This window comes from Rattus norvegicus, chromosome 12 (assembly GCF_021556685.1).
Source record: "Rattus norvegicus strain SHRSP/BbbUtx chromosome 12, alternate assembly SHRSP_T2T, whole genome shotgun sequence".
Lineage (NCBI taxonomy): Eukaryota > Metazoa > Chordata > Mammalia > Rodentia > Muridae > Rattus > Rattus norvegicus.
In genome coordinates, this window is record NC_141545.1 from 52,081,480 (window position 1) to 52,105,963 (window position 24,484).

At 51.7% G+C, this 24,484-nt stretch overlaps 2 long non-coding RNA genes across 9 annotated transcripts in view; one reads left to right on the forward strand and one right to left on the reverse strand.

Annotated features, from left to right (window-relative positions):
- The first annotated feature begins 691 nt into the window (after nt 1-691).
- LOC148002378 (uncharacterized) lies at nt 692-10,907 on the forward strand. Its single transcript, XR_015634411.1, has 7 exons — nt 692-983; nt 1,524-1,638; nt 2,162-2,832; nt 5,045-5,223; nt 5,538-5,638; nt 5,983-6,158; nt 8,413-10,907. It is a non-coding gene; the product is annotated as an uncharacterized LOC148002378 (long non-coding RNA).
- A 1,711-nt stretch (nt 10,908-12,618) lies between these two features.
- The window catches only part of LOC102552958 (uncharacterized), a 47,715-nt gene continuing 35,849 nt past the window's right edge, over nt 12,619-24,484 (reverse strand). Inside the window, exons 3-8 of one of the 8 annotated variants that reach the window (XR_015634403.1) lie at nt 15,915-16,256; nt 15,738-15,803; nt 15,157-15,261; nt 13,726-13,903; nt 13,446-13,608; nt 12,619-13,169 (exon numbers count right to left, since the gene is read on the reverse strand). This is a non-coding gene — a long non-coding RNA (uncharacterized LOC102552958). Of the gene's footprint in view, nt 13,170-13,445; nt 13,609-13,725; nt 13,958-14,082; nt 14,569-15,156; nt 15,262-15,737; nt 15,804-15,914; nt 16,257-24,484 lie in introns of those variants that run through there. The other 7 variants (XR_015634402.1, XR_015634405.1, XR_015634404.1 and 4 more) reach the window with 7 other exon arrangements.

Genomic DNA, 24,484 nt, shown 5'->3' on the forward strand with positions numbered 1-24,484 from the left:
GTAGGTGCTCTGTCAGGAGGAGGATGGGCGGGAGGGGAGCAAGCAGGGAGGAGGCTGAAGTGGGAGACAGGGTCTAGTGATCTCTGGGTATGCCAGAGGTTAGGATAACCAGACTTACTAGCACTTGGGACAGGGAGGGAACGAGGCCTCCTGGGGGACTGAATCGCAGGGGTAAAAGAGACCAGCCTGGGTTGGGTGGCCAGTACAGAGCTAGTAGCTGCCCACAGAGACTGTTGTAGGGGAGAAAGGTTGGGTTCTGCTTTGAGGGAACCTAGCAAAACGATTTGGGATCCACAGTCTCCCAAGAGTCAGTGGGTCAAGGTTTGCTTCCCTGACTCCTGAACTAACCAGGATCTATCTTAGAGTTCAAATGTTAGTATCCATACCAGCACCCAGCACCCAGCACGCAACACCCAGCACGCAACACCCAGCACCCAGCACTCAGCTCTCAGCACCCAGCACCCAGCACCCAGCACCCAGCACCCAGCACCCAGCACCCAGCACGACTTTCTGACACACAGTAGTGGATATGCTTAATAAAAAAGAAAAAAAGAAAGAAAAAAAAAAACAGCTGGGCATGTGGATCACAGGACACACAAAACATGGCCTGCCCCTTCCTCCCCGAGAAGGAGGATGCTGTCAAACCTTTCTCCTCCATACATAATTTAAAACCCAGCACATCCACGGCGGTGTCCACAGCCTGGCTGGGCTGAGGCAGGATGGGAGACAGCGCTGGGAGCCGCAGATAAGGGGCCGCTGCCGACAGCCTGTCGCTCAGCCTATTAGACACCGCTTCAGCCCTCCCTCCCCTGCTCATTAATACACAGGGTGAATAGAACACTGAATAAAAATCAGCCCGGCCACAGACGGGGGATTGAAAGGTAACTGCCAACAGGAGGATTTGCTCCACAAAGGGACCAGCCTCACGCTCAGCAAGTGACGCCAGCCCGTGTCTCCACAGCTGCGGTTTCCAGAGATTGTGGGTGGGTGGTTTTGCTTTTTTTTTCCTTCCTTTATTTCTTTCTTTTATCCGTTCTTGCTTTTTAAAAAAAAATTTATTATCAGACATTTGGAAGGTTTGTGTTCTCTCTGCCGCCCGCCCACTCCTCAATGTATGTGTGTGTGCGCACGTCTAGGCGGATGTGCCTGTGTGTTCTCTCTCTGCTGTGTGCTCACTCCTGTGGGTACGCACACACGTACATGCGTGAGTCTGTGACACCCTTCCCGTGCAGTCACAGACACTGAATTTGTCTGTTCCTGGTCTGACAGGTCCATCTTCCAGAAAATAAAATATGAAATGAGCCACAGCCCAAGTGGATTCTGGGAAAGGATGTGTCATAAGAGGACTGCAAAGAGGCAAAGAGGGACCAGGATGGGGGAGAGGGGGGCACACGGTGGGAACTCATGAGGGCCTCTGTGTCAAGGACCAGTTGGTGTGAAGTCCCCTCTGGTCTGCACACACCTCCTACTCAGGAAGTTTATGAGATCGCTGGGCATGTACAATGATGGCTGTTCTTACACAGTGGCCAGTGCTCACCCAGAACTCTGCTGTGAGAACTTGTCCTTGAGAAGCCAGTTGTCCAGATCGACAAAAACACAGCCCAATGATCCAGGCCTCTGGAAGAACGTGTGTGTGAGGTAAGATATCAGAACCTCAAGTAAGTCAGTGTGACTTGAAAGAAACCCTCAGAAAGGGAAGGAGTCAGGGGAAGCCTAGGGGACTCGTTGCCACTGAGCAAACCAGTTTCCACACTCTGCCCTCAGTTTCCCTCATCTGTGAAATGGGCCACTAAAAATCTCCTATTCTTTCAAAGGCATCACTCTCAAAGCAGGGGCTCACCGCAGAGGCACACAATTAGAGGCCAGGGGGACTTCTGCTTCCTGCAGCCAAAGCAGAAAGTCAGGATTCCATTAAACACTAGAGAGAGCTGGGGAAGAAATGGGAACTACAGGAAGTGTGGACTAGGGGGAAATGGGCTGTACATTGACAGCAGAAATATCAGTCAGGAAAGCAGGCTGCTAAACAGCTCAGCCGTTGCACGTCTGGGCATGCATCCCAAAGAAACAAAGACTTATGTTCCCATAAAAACCTGCACAGACGTGTTTATAGTGGTTTTATTCACAGAAGCCCAAACTGGGAGCCAACCCTCATGATTTTCAGCAGGTAAACGGAAGAGAGACCAATGGAGGCCCAGTCGCGCTGGGGAATACTACTCAGCCAGGACAAAGACAGCTACAGATCAACAGAACAGCCTGGGGCTCCAGAGACTTATGCTGGGTCCAAACAGCTCAAACTTCACTTCTGCCCCTGTACTTTTGCTGGAGTGGAAATGAATGGAAGCAGGCTACCCTGAGGCTGCAGTAGCTCAGGCAGGGACCATGTGCCGACGGGGGTGTGTTGTGCCCTGACAGTGCTGGCTCTCCCCTACCAGAGACTCCAATGCCTGCCGGGTTCCGCCACTGGAAACTGAGTAAGAGCTACGGGAGAACTCTGTGTCCTTTCTAGCAGCTGTCTGTCCACCAGGGCATCAGATGGAAACTTGTTGAACAAGGGTGGCCACCTAAAGGGCTGTGTCTGGCAGGTAACTGGGTGCCTGAGGACAGGGCCCCGGGTCCTATTATCACCTTTGACCTCTGCTCTTCTCAAGACATGCCACACCTGCAGTTTGCTAATCTGAGGCTGTGGGGACCACGGCCCTGCACTGCTCATCACCAGTCTTGACTTTCTAGACCTCAGAGCTTCTCTGTAGCTTGTCTTGTATGACCAGTGGCCGCCTGGACCTTGTCAGCATTCCAGGTTGGAGGGGAATGGACAAGCCAGTTCATACTGAGGCAAGTCTCCCTAGAGCACTGGGTTTTCTCCTATGCTGGGCCACGCCCCCTCACACCTATATCCAAACAAAACCCCAGCATGCCCACTCCCACCTCACGCCTGGCACATCCACCTGAACCTTCCTGCATTCACAAAGGAGTCCGGAGCCCCTCTCTCCCACAATAGGGCCACACCAAACATAGCAGAGAGATCTTGAAGCCCCGAGGACTGGGACCACCCAGGCCTCAGGTCATTCTGGAAGCTAGACAAACCCCCAAGCAGTTCCTTCTAAATGGAAGACTATTGTAATAGTTAAGAAATGAGTGGGGGGTTGGGGAGAGAGACACAGCAGGTTGCTGGTCAGGCATTATTTAAATTCTGGACCTATCTACAAGGAAGCTTTGGAAGAGACATGGAGGGAGGCTGGAAGATCTCCCCAGTGTAAATGGCTTCGTCAGCCTACCAAGGCCTGGAGAGAGCTGAAGGTTCCTTGCTCACTGAGATATGAGCCAGCAGCTGCCAGGACATCTCCCCCACACTTCCCCAACCAGAATGAGTCCTTCGTCCCACGGAGTCCCTGTTGATTAGCATTTTACCACAGCAATGAGAAGAGTGACTGATAGCAGTCGATGAATAGATAGATGAATAGACAGATGAGAGATGACAAAAGGAGGGTGGAGACAAATAGACAGGTGATAGATAGATAGAGAGATAGATAGATAGATAGATAGATAGATAGATAATAGATAGATAGGCAGACAGATGATAGATAGGCAGACAGATGATAGATAGGCAGACAGATAGATGATAGATAGACAGACAGACAGGTAGACAAACAGACAGAGTCCTACTTAGAGTTATTATCACTCTGTCCCTGTGAAGAAACACCACGACCAAAGCAACTTTGGAGGGGAAAAATTTTATTCAGCTCACACTTCCACATCACTGTTCATCACTGAAGAAAGTCAGGACAGGAACTCAAGCAGGGCAGGAACCTGGAGACAGGAGCTGATGCAGAGGCCATGGAGGTGTGCTGCTTACTGGATGGCTCTCTATGGCTTGCTCAGCCTGCTTTCCTATAGAATCCAGGACCACCAGACCAGGGCTGGCTCCACCCACATTAATCACTAAGAAAATGCCCTACAGGCTTACCTATACCCCGATCTTTTGATAGCATTTCCTTAACTGAGGCTCGCTTCTCTCTGATGACTCTAGCTTGTGTCAAATTGACACAAAACCAACCAGTCAGCACAGACGGAGAGAGTCAGATAATTTTGTCAATTAGAATTCAGAACCACTGTGGCAACAAGCCTCTAGTTTATCTGTGAGGGCATTTCAAGATTAGGTTACTGACATGGAGAGATCCACCCAAAATGTTAGAAGCACCATCGCATAGGCTGAGATCCTGAATAAACCCAGCCCGGCACCAGCATCATCTCCCTCTGCTTCCTGAATATAGATGCAGTGGGACCCATTGCCCCACACCCCCACCTACCCACCTTCCCACTGTGATGCTCTGAACCCTGGACTGACCAAGAGTAAACCAGCCTCCATTCCTCCCTCCCTCCCTCCCTCCCTCCCTCCCTCCCTCCCTCCCTCCCCCTTTTTCTTCCTCCTTCCCCTTTCCTCTTTCCTCCTTTCTCCCTCCCTCCCTCCTTCCTCCTCCTCTCTTCTTCCTTCCTCCTTTCCTCCTTCCTCCTCTCATTTTTCCTTCCTTTCTCTTTCCTACCTCCCCTTCTTCCTCCCTCCCTCCTTCCTCCTCCTCTCTTCTTCCTTCCTCCTTTCCTCCTTCCTCCTCTCATTTTTCCTTCCTTTCTCTTTCCTACCTCCCCCTTCTTCCTCCCTCCATTTTTCCTCCCTCTCTTCCTTTCTTTCCTCCCTTTCTTCTCCCTCCCTTCCTTCCTCTCTCCCTTTCCTTCTTCCCTCCTTTCTTCACATACAATCTGGGGGTGGGGGTTGCAGAGGCTTCCCCCTGAAGCCAGCCTCTGTGAAGACTTGTCTTCAAGAGCATTGGTGCACAGTAGAACTCACGTGCATTCTTTAGATCTCCCCTAAACAGTCTGCTGTCGTGCAGTGTGAGGGCTGTGGGAACCATCTGTACCCAGTCAGTAAACATATAAGCAGGGAAGGGTGGTCCACGGTTGGATGATTCTAAGGACACAGACCTTGTGCACGCAGAGGGCCTACTTTGTATATTCTATGTCTTGACTCAGAGCTAACTTCCCCATCCAGGAGTTTGTGCTTCACAGCCAGGACCCAGGAAGTTCATGAACCTGAAGACCCCTCTCAGCACACTGAGCTCCAGACAGCTGCTACACACTGCAAGTTTCTCACCTGTCAGAGGAATTTGGGTCATGTGATCCTCCAAGCTGCTGCTCAAAACCCAAGGATCAGAGTCTGGCAGTAAGAAGGTTTGCTATGGCTTGAGAGTTTTCTGTCCTCCACACATGTCCTTCACACAGCCACCTCATGATGGGACACACACAGAATCTCTATTGCACTACCCACAGGGCACAGCAAAGCTAGAGCATCCACCCAAGGGCACACAGCCGACAAATGCCCTGGCTGGAATATGATTTCATTTCACCTTGAGTCCATTTCCTAACTACCTTCCTACATGACTTTGTGATAATAAAATTCAAAAACCACTATTGATTCCTGAAAGATGCTCTAGTGAGGACTTATAGGACCCTCAGTCACTCATACGAAATGTCTGATCCAGCAGGGGAGGCAGAAAACATGTCTGCTGCCTAGCAGAAGGTGAGCAAAGTGGACCAGAGAAGGATACGAAGATAGGATACCTAAGTCCATGGCAGAGCAGAGAAGGTAAGGACAAGGAGGAGGTGGGGAGGAAGAGTGAGAAGTTGGGGGGAAGAAAAGAGGGGAGAGAAAAAAGGAGAGGGAGAGTTGGAGGGAGGTGGAGGGAAGGGAGGTAGAGGGAAGGAAGGGAGAAGGAAAGGAGAGGGAAGGGAGAGGGAAGGGAAGGGAGGGGAATAGGGAGGGAGAAGGGGAGGGTAGGCAGCCTCACATTTCTTCTCTGAGAGCATCCCTTACTGTTGCTGCCCTTCCCCGTGTGTCTTCTGGACTATTCAGCTTGTTTCTGGGGCACAAAGCACTGTGCGCTTGGTTTTGAGACAGTGTCCCACGAAGTCCATGCTCTCCATTCACAGGTGCATCTGATGATGTGTTCAACCGTGAGTGTGACACCGTCAACCTAAACTCAAGATGTCTCAGAAGTGCCCAAGAAGAATGCAACCTGGAGGAAGGCAATCATAGCAAGGGCTGCTTGTCTCATTCTGGATATGGTGGCCCTGGAGAAAATCCTGGTGTCTTTCCTCATTCCCAGGTATCACTTAACATGGCTAAGGGTAACTCTCACCAAGCATAGGCTTAATTGACATTGGATGAATGGATAGATGGATGGGTGGGTGGGTGAGTGGATGGATGGATGGATAGATGTGTGGATGGATGGATAGATGGATGAATGGATGGATGGATGATGGATGAAATGGTTAAATGGATAAATGGATGAGTGGATGGATGGGTGGGTGGGTGGATGGATGTTTGGATGGATGGGTGGTGAATGGACGCACTGATGTATGGGTAGATAAATGGATGCATGCATGCATGCATACCTGGGTGGATGATAAGTGGATGGATGGATGCATGCATGCATGGGTGGGTGCATACATGGATTGATGGGTAGATACATGGATGGATGGATGGATGGATGGATGGATGGATGGATGGATGGGTGTGTGGGTAAGTGGATGGATGGATGGTGGATGGATGATGGATGAATGGATGGATGGATGTTAGATGGGTGAGAGAATGAATGAATGGATGGATGGATGCAGGCATGGGTGGGTGCATACATGGATTGATGGGTAGATGGATGGATGGATGGATGGATGCATGGATGCGGGCATGGGTGGGTGTATACATGGATGGATGGATGGGTGTGTGGGTGAGTGGATGGATGGTGGATGGGTGGATACATACATGGATTGATGGGTAGATACATGGATGGATGGATAGATGGATGGATGGATGCATGGATGCATGGATGCATGGATGCATGGATGGAAATTCTGATGGATGAATGTATAATGGATATGATGTTCAATTCCATTGTCAAGATAATTGGATTAATAATTTTTAGGGCATTAGGGGACCATATCCCCAGTATATCTGTAAGAATATTTCCAGAGAAGATTAAGAGAAGGAAGACACATGCCCTGAGTAGGTTGTGATATCCCACTGTTGTGGGCACCATGCAAAGAGGAGAGGATGGGCTAAACACCTCCTCTATGCTTCCATTGAGATGTGAGCAGAAGTCTCTTGACACCAAGCCCTTCTCAGCGTGAGAGGTGGCACACCTAAATTGTGAACGGAAACAAACCCTTCCTCTCTCTCTCTCTCTTTTTTTTTTTTTTTTGGTTCTTTTTTTCGGAGCTGGGGACCGAACCCAGGGCCTTGCGCTTCCTAGGTAAGCGCTCTACCACTGAGCTAAATCCCCAGCCCCCAAACCCTTCCTCTCTTAACAACGATTCTTGTCAGGGTATTTTATCACAGCAATGGGGAAGATAAACTATGACCATGACCTAGGGAGTAGTGGGTCTGACGCCAGAAGCTTCCAGAGCTTTGACTTTTAGACTCTGAGTCTCCGTGCTCCTCTTGGTCTCCAGAGTCCCTTTCTCTGTGTATTCCACCTTGCTGGGGGGAGGGGTAAGGGACGCAGATGGAGACATGCACCTCCTCATGGAGGGCTGTGGTAGACCCCTCATCAATCCTTGATCCCTTCAAGAACGCACAGCACACATGCCCACCAATGGGACCAGTCAAAGGGTCTGTCAGATCCAGCCCCCAACACTGATACATGGTAGATATATGGATGGATGGATGGATGGATGGATGGATGGATGGATGGATGGATGGATGGATGGATAGACGGATGGGTGGATGGAGAAAAGCAGGATTGTGGAAGCAGGGCCTGGAGCTATATATCTGCTTCTCCCACCACTATACCCACCAGCAGGGGGACAGCTTGGGATTCTGGGAAGATTCCACAACTTCATGACTCAAAGTGTTGGCATAGGAGTGAGCCTTCAATGGCATCCTTGTCCAGTGAGAGTGAAAAGACCACCCCAAAGACCATTCACCACTGGCAAATTTAATCCTCCATCACTCAAGCCATATGATCACCCAAGAGAACCGTTCTCCAAGTACCAGGGACTCTTCTGGGGAGATCTGTCACATTCAAAGCCATTCCATCCCAAACTCCTCAGAGTACCCATGGACAATCCCAGCCCCTCCCACCCAACCCTTCTAGAATAATGTCTCAGAAAACCCCCTTCTCTAGTGTCCTTCAGCAGGGGCCCCAGGATATGGCTCTCAGGATAACGGGATAATCCCTGAGTGTTAACGGCAGAATGGAAAGTGGGTGAAGAGCCCAGAGTAGAATTTCTTGCTGTCAACTGGTGGTCTATTTCCCAGATACCATTTGCTTGTATACAGATAAGGAGTTATCTTAAATGGCCATGTCTTTCTCAATTTGTCCTTAACAGTCAATCCCATTTTCCTTCTATGATACTATCTAGGCAGGATGAGAAATGCATTCAGTAATCCCCTGGGATCTTCATATATCAATATCAAATGGACTGAAATTGACCTGGTATAAAATCCAGTCCTTCAGCCAGCAAGAGGCAAAATCAGAACGAAGCAAATTTTAGTAATCTCAGTGTTTGGGGGAGTTTGGGGGCTTTCAGCACCAAAGCTCATGTTTTCTGGGCCCTTCGTGAGGACAATGTCTCAGGCTCCCTCTGAAGAGGAGTCCTTCTGGATTCAGGTCATGGTGGGATTCACGGAGGGCCGGGCTCTGAGAATCTGCATTTCCTTTGCACCTGAGGTCCAAGGGCAGTGCTTGGACTTGGAGACATTCTTCATAGGACATCCCTGTCACCAAACCCATATTCTTCCAGACTCTCCTGCCAGCCTGTTCGGTAGTGACTTAGAGAGGGCTCTGCCTGCCAGCAGCTTCTGAGGCTCGGGCAGGGTGGCAGTTTCCTCCAGCTTCCATTCTGAAGTCTCTGGGATTTACTCATCTATCAGTCATGACAGAGCAACGACCAACGACTACTTCATTTCATCCCCAGAAGAACCTTCGTTCAAGGCGATGAAATTAAAGCCTGGAGCACTGGAGGAACTTCCTAAAGCCGTGCACAGCAGAGCTGGAGGTCAAGCTCCAACCCAGAGAGTCTCCCTTTGGCCACTGCAGTCTAACCCACAAACACTTACATTGGATGGGTCAGGCAGTATGTGGCGGGGGGGGGGGAGGGGGGAGAAAGGCAAACACGGAGGAGGGAAGAAAAGAAGGGAGGAGGAAAAAGGGAAAGATGGGATCCTGAAGAAGGCCCAGGTGTACTGGGTACTTTGAGGACAGAGAGAGGAAGGTGAGGCTCCATAAGGGAGCAGTTGCGTTCCCTAGCGGTGAGCTAGCCAGGCGGAGAAGCAGGAGCCATGGGCTTGGTTCTGCTTGGCTCCTCACTACTGCCCCTTCTTACCAGGCAGGATCACTCAGACAGGAAGGATGTGGAACCTGCTCTGGAGAAGAGGCAAGACAGGAGTCAGGAATGTCAGGCATCCCCAAAAGAAGGGAGGAAGCCACCTCTGTCTCCGAGCCATGGCCCAGAAACATGACAGGCTGGGGACAAACTCCTCCAGCAGCCTCAGACACATATGCTTTTCCCTCTCCGATCCTTAGATGTTGGGGTTCTGGAAAACTAGGAACAAGAGTGACCTTGGGTTCTTAGGAGCTCAACGAAGTCCCCATCTCAGTGAGGTTCCCACACCAGTCAGCAGCTCACAGAGCACACCCTGCTCTCGTTCTGGAAGATGCTCACAGGTCAGAGGTGGCAGGTGGCTCACTAGTGGGTTCTTGGTGCTTGGTGGTGTAATTGCCTCATGTTTAGATGGATGGACAGAAAGACCAAATGGACATATCTCAGCCATGGCTGCAGACCTGCTGCTCAGGTAGCTTGCCTCATCTCTCCCCTGGGGAACCAGCCTCTTGCTGTCTCAGCCCAGTTATCAGCCTGGAGCTGCCTGGCTCCCTTCATAAAAATCACCATGTCTACCAACTCACACACTCCTCCAGTGTGGAAGGAGCTAAGACCAGAAGTCCACCAACAGAGAGGCTGAAAAACTGAAGACCAAAATGAGTCCCACCCTGGGGGCAGAATGAGTGATAGTTTCCAAGGACAGCAAGAGCAGGGCAGGCTGGAGGTGGGGGCTCTTATGAGGCAAACGCTGTTAGAACCAAAGAGAGAATTCACTAGGCATTGGCTCTGAGGTAAGAGATCTGCCAGCGTCTGCCGTGGCATCACGACAGTCTACCTGACCAGAGACTTCTCCACAGGAGAAGCTAAGACATGAGAGTTAAGGAGTCCTTCAAACTGCGGAAGGAAGACCTGGGATCTGAAGCCAAAACCCAGGCTCTTCTCCTTTACCCACTAAGCTGCACATATGGGATGGCACTAGGTGGGGACATGGGTTCAAGCAAAGCCCCCCCTTCTTAAGGGTCGCCATCCAGAAAAGCAGCCTCTGGGTACGATTCTGTGAATAGATTGGTACATCTCTATTAGACACACATGGGAAGGGGACTGAGGCTGGAGATGCGTGCAAGGCTTTCTGGAGTAGTCACCACGTAAGACCAATAGTTGTCATAGTAGTATTTATCAGAAGGCTCCCAGGAAATAGGTGGGCTGATCCCAAAACAAGGTTTTCTTGTATCTTGAATTTCTGACCAAACAACCCACAGCGCAGGGCTCTGCCTCTCAACAGCTGCACTCCAGCCACACTGTCCTTCCTCCCACAGCATGAATCCTCTTGGATCTAGCTGTCCCAGAACCTTTACACATGCTGACCCCCCTACCAGAACAGCATTCCCCACCCTTCATATAATCAGTTTCCTCTGATCTTCAGATTTTAAATCAAAGGCCTTCCCAGAGATACCTTCCCTGCTCACCCCTCTAGTGCAAAATTAGTCACCTCCCAGTCCTTCAACTTTGCTTCCCAGGATTAAAATTTACATCCGTATATACAGCTGTGTCTTGGCTTGCTTGACCCATCTTCCCCTTTTTATTGTGGGTGCCTTAGGGAAAGGGTGAGAACATCTACTCCAGTGACTGCTTTGCCTAAGCACCCAACATTGCAGAAGACACACAATATAGACCTAGATAGATGGATGGGTAGGTGGATAGACGGATGGACAGGTGATGGGTGGATGGGTAGGTGGATGAATTTGTGGGGAGGTATGTAAAAATATGGATGGATGGATGGATGGATGGATGGATGGATGGATGGGTGGATGTGTGGATGGATGGATAGATGGATAGATAATAGATGGATGGATGGATAAGGTGGGTGGGTGGATGGATGGATGAATGGATGGATAGATGGATGGGTGAGTGGGTAGGTTAATGTATGGGTGGATGAGTGGGTGAGTGGATGAATGTATGGGTGGGTAGATGAATGAATAGATTGTTGTTGCATTAGAAAGACCACCTTTAGGCAGAGGACTTGGACACCTAACTTTCTTCGTGCAGCTGTGAGAAATCGAGTCTGGTAACATGAGGTAGGGACTGCTCTATGATAGAGGGAACTTGGGATGGCTTCCCTGAGATGAATTTCTCCTGAACCTTAATGTTACTAGGAGTCAACAGCACCGATGGGGTGGGATGTTTTACCCTGAGTGGCCCTCACGGCACTGTCCATGATGAGAAGGCAGATGCTCAAGATGGGTAGCAAGAGCTGGAGATGTCGCAATGGCTAAAAGCACTGCCTACTCTTCCAAAGGGCCAGGATTTAATTTCCAGCACCTCTGTGGCAGCTTACAACAGCCTAACCCCAATCTCAGGGGCTCTGATGCCCCCTACTGGCCTCAGGGGGCACCAGGCATGTTTGCAGTGAATAGACAATGGATGGACCAGCAAAGTATCCATGCACATAAAACAAAAATAAACAAATGTTTAGGGGCTGGGGATTTAGCTCAGTGGTAGAGTGCTTACCTAGGAAGCGCAAGGCCCTGGGTTCGGTCCCCAGCTCCGAAAAAAAGAACCAAAAAAAAAAAAAAACCAAATGTTTAAAACGATCCTGATCCTTAGTCCCCAACCTATTGAGCTGGAACCTCTAAGGTCCTCCAGAACATCTACTTGCACTCTCACCTGCAATCCCAGCCATCTCTGAGCCCAAAACCCTGTCTCTTTTTGGTTAGTCAGGAACCAGCAGTCCAGCTGAGCCAAAGAGCAAGCCACCAACAAGCTGTCTCTTCCTCAACACTCAGACCAAGCTTGCCCTTGGCCCTTGAGGTGTAGATAAACTCAGCCCTTCCTCCAGGTCCCCCAATCAATCAATCAATCAATCAATCAATCAATCAATCTCTCTTTCTCTTTCTGTCTCTGTCTCTACCTCTCTCTGCCTCTGTCTCTCTCTGTCTCTGTGTCTCTCTGTGTCTCTGTGTCTCTGTGTCTCTCTGTTTCTGTCTCTCTATCTGCCTCTGTCTCTCTGTCTCAGCCTCTGTGTGTCTCTCTGTCTCTCTGTCTCTCTGTCTCTCTGTCTCTCTGTCTCTCTCTCTCAGCACTTCCAAAGAACTTGAGCTGACCACATCCTTCAAGCCCTGCTAAGTCATGGTGACCCTGTTCCTCATGGGCCGCCCAGTCATGGACAGAAACCTGTAAACTCAGTCCAAGCATCCTTCACAGGAGGCAGGAGATGCAAACGCATTAGTTAGCTTTAGTCTGCTTTGCTTTTCTTTGTTTTGTTTGATTGATTTTAGTTTATTTATTTGTTTGTTTTAAGAGAGAGAGAGAGAGAGAGAGAGAGAGAGAGAGAGATCTGTACGACTGACTTTGTTTCTGCCTCTGACAGCCATTCGTTGCCACGTGATGGAGACAATCGTCCGACTGTCAACAAATGCACAGCATCATCAGCTTCTCAGCTACACGTTCTTCATCTCTTTGCTTCATGTGCTAGAATTCCCACTGAGAGGCTGGGAACCCAGCCTCTCAGAGCTCTGAGAACCCACAACACAGGGGCAGACAGTTCTCCTGTGTCCCCAAGAGAGAATCTGGTGAGCTGAATGACAGGCTTGTGAGAAGCTAAGGCAGAAGGATGCAGTGGGAAGCCAGTGGGGTAAGCCACTGTTCTGTCAGGAGCCTCAGTTTTCCCTCTGTAGAATGGGCATCCACCCTGATCCTCTCTTACAGAATTTGATGCCCTGGAGCCATTTCCAGTAGCCCTTCCTCTGGTACCGGCCGCTGCAGCTCCCTGGAGATCCTATGAGGAACCAGACTTTTGCCTGTTGGACACAGAGTAGAGCAGACACAAGATACAGTTGACTCGTGAGGCCAGATATCAGAAGAACCCTCCCAGACTCTGCCTCCTTCTTTCCGGTTGCTGCAGCCACCTCACAGCCCGACTCATCAGAGACGGAGACAGAGGCCTCCACCCACAGAAACTGCACAAGCTAATACCCAGTTATTGCTGCTTCCTGGTAATGAGTCTCAAGTCTCGGGGCTGTTTGTTTCACAGTTACAGACAGCTGACATACAGAGAGAAATGGATAGAAACACACCAAAATACGATAATCAATCCTTGGTATTTACTGCTCCTGGGTGCCAGCCAGACTCTGCTCATGCTTTCTGTTCATTCCCTGGGTACACACCAACACGAAGTTGCTTAACAGATGAGCAAAGCGAGCCCAGAAACAGGGAGCTACTTGCCCAAGGGCACACAGCCTGGAAGGGAAGGGACGTTAGCAGGTCTGTCAGGCTCTGAATTGCACACCCTGCATTCCAGGCATGGATATGAATCCCCTAACCCCGCCCCCGTCCCCCGTCCATCATTAGTGTTACCTTCTAATGGGGTGTTTTTTCCCGTGGGGAAGACATAAATGTCCGTGTGTCGGCAATCCTCCAGGGCAAGTCCTCAGCATCCGGGACTTCTCGGATGGTAGCAGGGAGCCACGTGCTGGAGAAAAGCCCAGACCCTGGAGGCATCTCGGGAACCTAGCAAGGGTGGCTGGGCTGCTGTCTGCCGGAGCCGCAGGGGTTAAAGAGAAAGGCTGGCTTGAAGAAATTCTCTAAGCTGGTGTTAGAGCAGGAGGAGAAGGCAAAATGCTTGTAAATTCCACCCGGGGAATTGGGCCCCGAATCGGCTCACCTTTCGTGGACACCCCCGCCGCCCCCGCCCCGCCTGAGAGGACAGCTGACCTTTGGAGGGAAATAATGAAAAGAAGAAATTCCTTGGAGAAAATAATGTGTCCGGGCCTCAGTAATGAGATCGGCTCCTTTCATGTTGCCATGGCGACGGCAGTCATCTTATAATACAAACCCATGAATGGTCGGGGCGGGCAGCCTCACAGCCGAGGGGCCAGGGAGGGGGTTAGCCTCTTGCAGGCTGGGGTCAGGGGCCACCGGGCCTCATTTCCCCGAGATGCAGCCTGGCTCCGGGGTCTCCAGGGCTGGGGGCTTGGGCCTAGCTGGCAGTTGCACCACAGCCCTGGGTTCACGGGAACTTTGCAGGCTGATGTTGGCAGCACCTTCCTGGCTAAGCAGCCGCAACCCACATGCAGGGTTATCCTGCAGCTGCTCCATAAGGGAGGGATGGGAGCTCCACTGTCAGATCAGGAAACGGAGGCACAGGTTGCAAAATGAGCTCCTCCTGGTCCAGTTCTTGGGCCACACCTATGTGTGGTCCAGACTACAGTTGGACCAGGACCTCTCTAGGCAACAGGGAAGCTGAACGGAAGCAGTTAGAGGCCGAAAAGACGCCCCTCTCAGACAGACAGAATGTATGGAGGACCACTTGTGTTTGAAAACACGCTGTGCTGGGCTAGCCTGGTGACAGAGCACCGAGTGGCACTCGTAAGGCCCTGGGTTCCATTTCCGGAGCCTCAGTGTGATTGATATCTGGCAAGTTACAGCTGCATTTGTCAGTGGGATGGGGCTGAAGAGGCAGCTCGGTGGTCACAGAGATTTTCATTCAAACATGAGAAGCCAGATTGGATCCTCAGAACCCATGCAGGGCCCAACGCCATAGAGCAAGGGTTTGCCAGCCCAGGTCTCCTGCCCAGTGATGGGAGGCAGAGACAGGAGGGTCCTTGGAAGTTCTACAGCCAGCTAGCCTAGAAGACGCACAGGGCATAAGAGACCCTGTTAAATAAAGTTGAAGGTAAGGACTGAGGAGTCCACTGACCCTGCATTGCCCTGGACTTTGTGCATGGGGTGCTCTTCCTTCAGAGCTGGGGTGCTCTGCCTAGATGGGTTGTTGCAGCTCAAGGATACTGCGGGAGACTGGACTTCCCCCAACGGGCTTTGGCAGAGAACATGATGACGGAAGCGGGGCTCGTGGGACACGCAGGTGAGGCAAAGTGTCTTCAGGAGGGAGACCTAGAGGAGAGTGGGAACAGAGGGGTGGATGCAACAAGGAAGTGAAGGGAGGAGTCAGACGGGAAAGAGGAGGAAGTGGAGGAGAGAGAGGAGGGGGAGGAGGGGGGAGGAGAGGAAGGAGAGGGAGGGGGAGGAGGGGTAAGAGTAAGAGGAGAAGGAAAGAGAAGAGGGAAAGAATAGGGGGAGGAGGGAGAGGAGAGGGAGAAGGAAGAATGGGGAGGAGGGAGAGGAGGAGGAGAGGGAGGAGGGGGAGGGAGAGTAGGGGGAGAAGGGGGAGGAGGAAGGTGAGAAGGAAAGAGAAGAGGGGAAGAATAAAGGGAGGAGGGAGAAGAGAAAGAGAGGAGGAGGGAGAGGAGGGGGGAGGAGGAGGAGGAGGGGGAGGAGGAGGGGGAGGAGGGGAGGATCTTAATAAGAGAGGAGGCAGCAGGTGTTCTGAGGCTTCAGAACTGGGCAAGGGGGAACAGCCGGCCAGCTACCGTGTGACCTTGGGGAAAAATGCAGTCCCACATGGCTTTCCTGTCCACAAAGACTCCCAAGAGATCCTGGGAGCAAAAGAGGAGAGAGGGAAAGGGCTAGGGTTGGGAGGCCCCTCTCGTAGTGAAAATGCAGCCCCCACCTCTGCACAGCCTGGTGGCCCTCTGCCTCCTCCTTACCCTTGAAAGCCACAGGCCGTGGGAACCAGGGCTCTTCCAGCAGAGACCCCCAGGCAGAGACGTAGTGATGGCATCCCTTAAAATAACAGTGTGGGTAAGCTTTTTATAGGTCTCTGTCTGACAGGACGAGTTAGAGGGATTTCTGACTGCAGAAAAATCCGGAGATGTCAGCAGACACCGGCGCGGTGCCTGCAAGGGAGCTGGGCGTGGTGCGTCTTGCGGGGCGTGGTTGGCCGATTACCTCCTGCTGCCTCTTGGGAAAAGGACTCAGTGACTCCTTGCTGCCAGGACCATCCCATGTGACTCCTCAATAAAGCCCCACAAGTCATCTCCATTTCACAACTGAGGAAACAGAGACTTGGATCAGATGTGGAGCTCAAGGTCACACAGCTTGTGAGAAACCTGACTGGGAACAGATCAGCCGCCTGCCTCCTTGGGAGCCTGGACTCTTAAGGAGGTCTGTGTCTGTGCCCTTGACCTGTAGCTTTAAAGATCGTAGGTAAGACAGTAGTGCCTGGGACTCAGGAAGAGCAAGTGCTACATGGAGAACATTAGAGTCAGGATCAGCTGGAGCCCTGCGAGGAGTCCTGCCCTAACCTACAGCTCCGGAGAAAATACCCCAAGTCAGTCCAGGGCAGCTAACGAGATGACAGATGTCTCTCTATCCCCCTGTGTGTGCAGCTGTAGATGGGACTACTTCACCTAAGTGTGAGGACAGCACAGCTCTACCCTAGATGCCCACCATGACCTTGTGCTCTGTGCTCCATGGACACATGAGGGACAGTCATTCAGTTCCCTATGATTCTAACCACAGTGGTGCCATGACTGTCTGCTGAGGCTGGCCCTGTCACCACTTGCAGAGACAAGAAAACCCAGGGTCTAAAAGGCAGAACCCAGTCTCCAGTCTCATAGCGGCTTCAGCCTCAGGCTGCTGGTCCTTGTGTGAAGTGTGTGGCTTGAACACAACCTGGTGACCCTGTGACCTCATTGGTTATAGTCCTCTCAGCTTGGGGCTGGATGGTGTCACATAGACACCTGAGGGTTGTCTCCAATTCCTCAGCCTTCCAGTTCCTGAGAGGCCTGTGGTGCTGAGCACATCTGGCCAGTTGGCCAGAGATGTAGCCAACATCTGGGAAGAGGTAGGGGAGAGGGGAGGAGGGAGGGAGGAAGGGAGGGGAGAGGAAGGGAGGGAGGGATCCCAGCTTCTGATGGACAGAACCTTGGACCTGCTCCAGGTGAGCCAGGTGAGAGCTGTAACTTCAGGTCCTAAAAGTATGTGTTTGTACATGCAGGTATGTATGGTGTGTGTGTGTGTGTGTGTGTGTGTGTGTGTGTGTGTGTGTGTCTATGCATATTGCGTTGTTGGAGAAGGTGTGTACACACATATGTGGTATGTTTACAGCGCTCCTGTCTGTGTGGGTACCTGCTTTTGTCTAGCTGTGCAGACCCGAATAAACTGTGCTGCTCCCCAATTCTGAGTTGCTTCTTGCTGTGCCCTCTGCTGAGCCAGTCTGGGGGATACCAACTGGCCAAAGCTGAACAGCCAGCCCTCCTGGTGCTGCATAGACCAGTGGTCGAGGTCCACCCACACCCCCACTCACCCTGGGACAGCCTGCTGCAAGAATGTGGGAGTCTATCTTCTCCCAGACAGCGTCAGCCATTCAGGCCCTTTTCCCTCTGGCTTGCAGCCAGGTTTAAGAGTTTTACAAAAATTCCCAAGACCTTTAGCCGCCTCGCGTTGAGAAGACAGGGCTGTGGCTGTGGCCTGCAGAGAAGTGCACGGCTGGGAGCTGAAGGCAGGAATCAAGCTCCTGTCCCAGCCCAGGGCGGTGCAGTCTGGGGGTTGGGATGGGGGCAGTTAAAACGGCTGCGTTTCAGCAAGGGGCCCATAGGCACTTCTGCCCCAGAAACCAAAAGCAACAGAATGGACAGCTGATACTGGGTGGGGGAGGAAGGCCAAGCAGTCAATGGTACTGTGTCCTCTGCACAGATTCAGGAAACTGTGTCTCTCCTGTCACATGTCCACTACTTAGGTTCAGACTCCAGTCCTGCCCCTTCCTCACCTAAAGCCCTCCAGAGCATCTTGGCTTTTACCTTTCTGAGCCTCAGCCTCTCAACTTTAACAGGGAATTGGCATCACTGAAGCTCTACGGGACGGGATGGTGCTTGTGAACTTATCCTGGACTCCTTCCACTCCTTCACAACTGGGCAGGGCCAAACTTGTTGGAGGGATGGCGAAGCCCCCTGCCTCTCACCCCCACCCCAGAGTGAAGCTCATAGACAGACAGCTCAGTCTTCTCAGAGCTGCTCTGCCTTGGCCCACAGCAGGAGTTGTATCTCCTGCATGGCTTCAGGCAAACCACCAAACATCTCTGGACCCCATGCTGGCATAAGATGGCTCAAATGGGGGTTGGGGATTTGGCTCAGTGGTAGAGCGCTTGCCTAGCAAGCACAAGGCCCTGGGTTCGGTCCCCAGCTCCGAAAAAAACAAAAGAAAAAAAAAGGTGGCTCAAATGTACCTTTTGCCACTGGACCAAAATACCTAACAACTTAAAGATTCTTTTGGCTCAGGTTTCAGTCCAAAGCTCAAATCGTGCAGCTATGAAGGGGGCGGGGAGACACGCGCACACACACACACAGACACACACACACAGAGGGCAGAGGGGAAGTGGCAGGAGAGGGAGAGGGGAAAGGGGGGAGGGGAAGGGGGAGGGAAGGGAGGAAGAGAGAGAATTCTGTAACGGCAGGTTTTAGGCCAGTAGCCTATGGCAGGTGCCACCCACATTCAGGACTGGTCTTCCTCCCTTCATTGGTCCTTACTGAACACACCCTCACAGAGGATACTTAGCTAAGTGACAGGAAACAGACGTCTCAGCCCCACTGGGTTGATAATCAAGGCTGACCATCACAGGCAGCTCTGCCTTGGTCTAATTTATGTTGCTACAACAAAATACCCGAGAGCCGGTTGTTTAGAAAGAATAGAGCTAGCATGGCTCACGCCTCTGGAAGCTGGGACATCCCATCTGTGGAGGCTTTGTAGTGTGTCCTGCCCAGCAGTGACTGACCATTTCCATGAGAGGCAAGGCAAGGTAGAACCTTGGACCTCTCTTCTTCCTGGTCTGATACATCTCTAACCATCATGTGTCTTCACTCTCCAGACCCCCTTGACACCACTCCAGCTCCAAAAGACCCCACTGCAGGCCCCATCAGCCTATGGATTTGAGGTTAGGACTCCGACCTGTGGACGTTTAGGGAGCTGCCTTCAGTTATAGCAAGGGCTTCGAACCCTGGGCTCTGGGAATCTTGGAAACACAGCACGCAGCAACAGCACAGCAAAAAGTGTCCTGAAAATTCTCAAGTGTGAGTTCCACCTTACAGACATCTGTAATCTAGGTGTTAGGATCTGCTTCTAATCTAAGTGTTAGGATCCTGCTTCTGAGGCTGGATACTGGGTACTGGGTACTGGGTACTGGGTACTAGGTACTGGGGTGTCAGGATCCTGCCATAGATCCTGGGGCTGGGTACTGGCTACTGGGGTACTGGGTACTGAGTACTGGGTACTGGGTACTAGGTACTGGGGTGTCAGGATCCTGCCACTGAGGCTGGGGTCTTTCATTTTGTTTGTAAACTTTTATGTTTATGTTTTTAAAATGACGCCTGGCCAACTATGGGCAGGACTCTCCCTGACCTGAGGGTCAGAGTTAGGAGTAAGCTGAGGAAGCCCCATGCCTGAGCCCTCCTTCCCCAGGCTCAGAGGAAATGGACATGGTGAAGCCCCTCAGCTGCCACGGGGAGAAACAATTGCATGCAGAGAGGCCCAGGGAACTGGAGATTTCTCAGTATTAAGGTCCAGGAACAAAACGACAATAGCCCACCACTCTGTGTGTGTGTGTGTGTGTGTGTGTGTGTGTGTGTGTGTGATCTGTGCCCACCTTGCCGTGGGTAAGTGTCTGAGACATAAGCACGCACACACCAGAGAATCACATCAGTAGTAAACTAGGGATAAAGTCCAGGAAGGGCCCTGGGCAGGTTTCCAGTTTGCCTGTTTGCAGACTTCAGAGTGTGGAGAAGGAAGACACTACCCCACTGAGTGGCTGATAAACGTGGGACCTCTACATACCCTCTCTACCTGTAACTCTTTGCCTGCAAAGACAGATGAGAATCCGGCGCTGGAGGAATGGAGCTCACGGTGGAATTCCCCAAACCCCACCTCCCTACTCCCGTCCTTGGACCTCATCCCTGTGACTCCACTGTCTGGGGACACGAGAACAGCAGAAGGAAAGAAATCAGATGGCGCTGGCCCCGTAGCACTCGGTGGCACCTCCCCCACGCGTGACAACTGTGTGAATGCAGGAATGGCAGAGACGGCAGCAACAGCTGGGCCCTGCCCCCATCCAGATGTGGGAAAGACAGTTTCTCCCAAAATACCCTGGCTGTGAAGTCAGAACTCCCTCCTGGTATAAACAAAGAGGCTGCTCCTGTCTCTGCCTGGCTGTCGCTGAGCTCCTGGAGCCTCAACCCTTCTCCCATTCCCTCTCCTCGCTTCCCCCACAAGTCTGTGCTTCTCCACAAGGTCCTGCTGCTCTGGGTGTGGCCACGTGACTCGCTTCTCGGGCTCCTTTCCCTGCCTTCCCCTAAATCTGCCCCTACTTCCCAGGCAGACTTCGAGGTGCTCAACTGGTTCCACCTATGAGTTTACTCCAAGGAAACACACACACACACACACACACACACACACACACACACACACACACAACACACACACACAACACACACACACAACACACACACACACAAAACAAAAACAAAAACAAAAACAAAAAACCAAGAACATGGAATTGTCTAGAACTGCAGGCTTGGCCTAACCCCAACTTTGGTTGGGAAACACGCTGCGGTACATGTGACCCACGTAAGGCTCGTGGTGGGTTGATACGGTGTGCACCCCACCTGCCTAAGCGAGTCTCTCTGTGGTTAGCTCTGGCCTACTGAGGAATGAAAAGGAACTGAGTTCTGTGCAACCCAGGAGGCAAAAGTCCTCCAGGACCTGAGCTTATGATCCTTGTGTCAGGCACAAGAGTTAAGAGAGGGCTGGGAGGCACAACTGGCCCGGATGAGTGCTGCCACAAGTCGTGATTCGAACTGAACCCAGACAGAGCCTAGGTTTTAATAAATCCTACACCGTCAGCTGGAGCCAGAGGGGAGGACCAGGAATCCACTGAGCCCAGTGAGACCGGGAACACCTCGATGAGTTTCCCACACAGGGGAGCCACCCTAGAGGGAGAGGCGCAGTGGCTGCCAAAACAGCCCCATCTTGCTTAAAGGTGGGAGGTGTGTGGACTCAGTATTGGGCGTGGCCCAGCATCACCCTGGCAACCCAAAGTAACAGTTTCATAAACAGCAGTTGGCCCCACAGGGAGGTAGAGAAGAGTCCTCTTCTTGCCGCTGGGATGAGGGTGCCTGGCAAAACCCAACAAGTTTGAGAAGGCAGAATCCATAGTAATGTGTGCTGGGGGTGAGGATGTCTGAGAAAACGGGGAGGGGGCTCGGAGCTGAGGGGTGGGGCTGAGGGGAGCTGAGGGCGGAGCCTGACCAGATCCCAGCCCACAGTCATAAGCCCCGGATTCTGGGGAGGAGTCTCTTCTCACACCAGGAGCACTGTAAGGAGCTGAATAGAATCTGTTTACAAGCCTGCAATGACAGCAAGCCCACCCCTCATTTTAGAGCAGGGAGTCTCTTGGGTCCCAGGGGGAAGGGCCAATTGCTACCACTAAACCCCTTGACTTGCTTTTGCTTTGGAAAAAAAAGAGAAAGATACATTTCCCAAGAGTCATTGTGAGCTCTCGCTGCCCCTTCCCTGATTCCCAGCCCCTGGTCTGCATTCCATAGATGCCGTCTGGGTGGGAAGATAGCTGAGGTACGGTGTCTCAAAGTTCCCTAAAGACTGGACCACATTAGGACGAGGCAGAAAATGCAGTGGGTTTCACAAAGCCAGACACACAGCCCTACAGAAGAGCAAGTGGACCTTGGAGATTAAGAGGAGATACCCAGGCTGCCACTGAGTCCGCAACCAGGAGGTATCATAGCATGGCAGAATTCAGGTCCCTTCTTACCCTTACCCCACGGAAGCCTACAAGGCAGGAAGAGGCTAGAAGACTCTAAGCTTAGGGGAAGAGCCTTTGAGGCAGTTGAGCAGGGAGGTCTAGGCTGAGACCTAATCTGGGTGTGAGGAGTGCTCCCAGAGGAGTGCTCCCTCCTGCTGGACTTGCAGATTGAACAGGCACAGCAGTGGCTAAGGTTTAGTCATACTGTCATCACCTTTCTGTGCAGCCTCAGGAGAGTGAATGACCCTATCTTGGTGCCTTCTTTCCTGTCTGTGAAATGCCCACGGCAAGAGCAGCAGCCCGAGGGGCCAGGGTAGAATGCAACGCATGATAAGCACCCACTCTGTCAGGCCATGGGCTGGTGCTGATAAAAAAGATCAAGACAGACCAGGCACAGCTTGTGTGTTCACATGGAGGAGAACACGCATGTCAATCAAATCAATGCATACCACCCTCCAACCCACCTGCTCTGAAGCCACAATGGACAAAACAGCCCTAGAGTGGAACAGAGCCTCAAAGTCAGAGCTGCTGGAGGCAGTGTGTATGTGTGTGTGTGTGTGTGTGTGTGTGTGTGTGCGCGTGCGTGTGGTATGTGTCTGTATCTGTGTGTGTCCCTGTCTGTGTCTCTGTGTGTGTTTCTGTGAGTGTCTGTGTATGTGTGTGTATGTGTGTCTGTGAGTTGATATGTGTGGATCTGTATGTCTGTGTGTATATCTGTGTGTCTGTCTGTGTGTCTGTGTGTTTATGTGCATGTATGTGTGTGCATCTGTGTGTATGTGTGCCTGTGTGTATGTATGTGTATGAATGTCTGTGTGTGTGTATGTGTGCCTGTGTGTGTATGTATGTGTATGAATGTCTGTGTGTGTATGTGTTTGTTGGTGTATGTATGTGCATGTCTGTATGCATCTTTGTGCATATCTGTGTGTATGTTTGTTTATGAATGTCTGTCTGTCTGTATGTGTGTGTTTGTATATGTATGTGTATGAATGTCTGTGTCTGTGTGTGTATGTATGTGTATGAATGTCTGTATTTATGTGTGTGTCTGTGTATGAGTATGTCTGTGTATGTGTATGTCTCTGTGTGTTGGTATGTATATGTGCGTGTTTGTGTATGTCTGTGTGTATGTTTGTGTATGTATGTGTATGAATGTCTATCTGTATGTGTGTGTATGAATGTCTGTGTGCTTGTGTCTGTGTGTGTATATGAATGTATATGTGTATGTATGTGTGTGTGTCTGTGTATGTGCCTGTGTGTATAGTCACGTGCATGTCAAAGGTCCAGAATTGACAAAACTAAGAAATAAAGCATACACTTCTTGTCTACTTCTGCCTGTACTCTAGCCCTCCTTCCTGCCACCCACAAAGCGTCATAGTCTCCTAACCAGACCCAGGAGCACCCACCTCTCAGCCTTCACACATGCCATTCTCTTTGCTGGTGTGGCCTCTTTTCCTAATAACCGTAGGAAGTTCTGCAGCCTCAGGACCAGGCACAAGTGACCCTCAAGGGCCAACTCACTGTCCTAGGTGGGGACCTGAATCTTCTCCACTCAGCAACAGGCTGTCTGTGCCAAGACCACACCCTTCCCGCCACCCCAATCTGCCTTTCTCCTGAAATTCCCTCTGTGTCCCAAGCTATGGGAAAGAAATGGAAGCTCTGGAGGCAGAATGCAGAGGCGAAAGGGCTGAGAGGGTGTTTTGAACCCAGGCGGATCCGCCTGACCTCCTCCTTGCCTCTCAGGTTGCTGCACAAGAAGGTTGCTGCACTTGACTCCTCAAACCTCCAGGCTCAGCTGCTTCTTCCACGGGCAACTGAAGCCACAGCCACGGGGCACCAGGCAGTCAGGCATCCCAGCTGGGGACACGCCCTTGGCCCAGCTCCCGGCCTCGGCTGTCCCGCTGCGCACCTCACATTTACTCACTTCATTAAACACCTTCTTCATGATGCCCTCTCGGCCTCCCTGCTGAGCAAGAACAAACATCGCAGCCCTCAGGGCAGGGGCATAAATCACCAAGGTTGGCAGAAGCACCATGAGCCTGGCTCACCTCTGCCGGCAGTGGCCCGGCCCATCAGGTTTCCTCAGATACTTTTGGAGTAGGCTGGGCTGCGTGTGTGCTCTCCGTTCCCTGAGGCTTGGAAGCACAGAGCTTGCCTCAGCGGGGTTTATCGTTCAGGCCTTGATAGGACGACCGCCTGACCCAGAGTCACGCAGGAACTTAATCAAAGCTCAGTGCCCCACAATCGTACGGGAGGCGTCACCTTGGTTCAGTCTCAAAGGGTGTGATTTGTGGCGTAAAGTCTCAGGTTCCATGCCTAACATTGAAAAGAACGCACCACCATCCTCACCACCCTCATCATCACCGTCAACAACACCAGCCCAGAAACCAAGCTGACCCTGACACAATGCCAAGTTCTTCACACATCCCCTGGGAGGGGCGACACGCTGCAGCCCATCTGTTTCCAAGGTCTCTG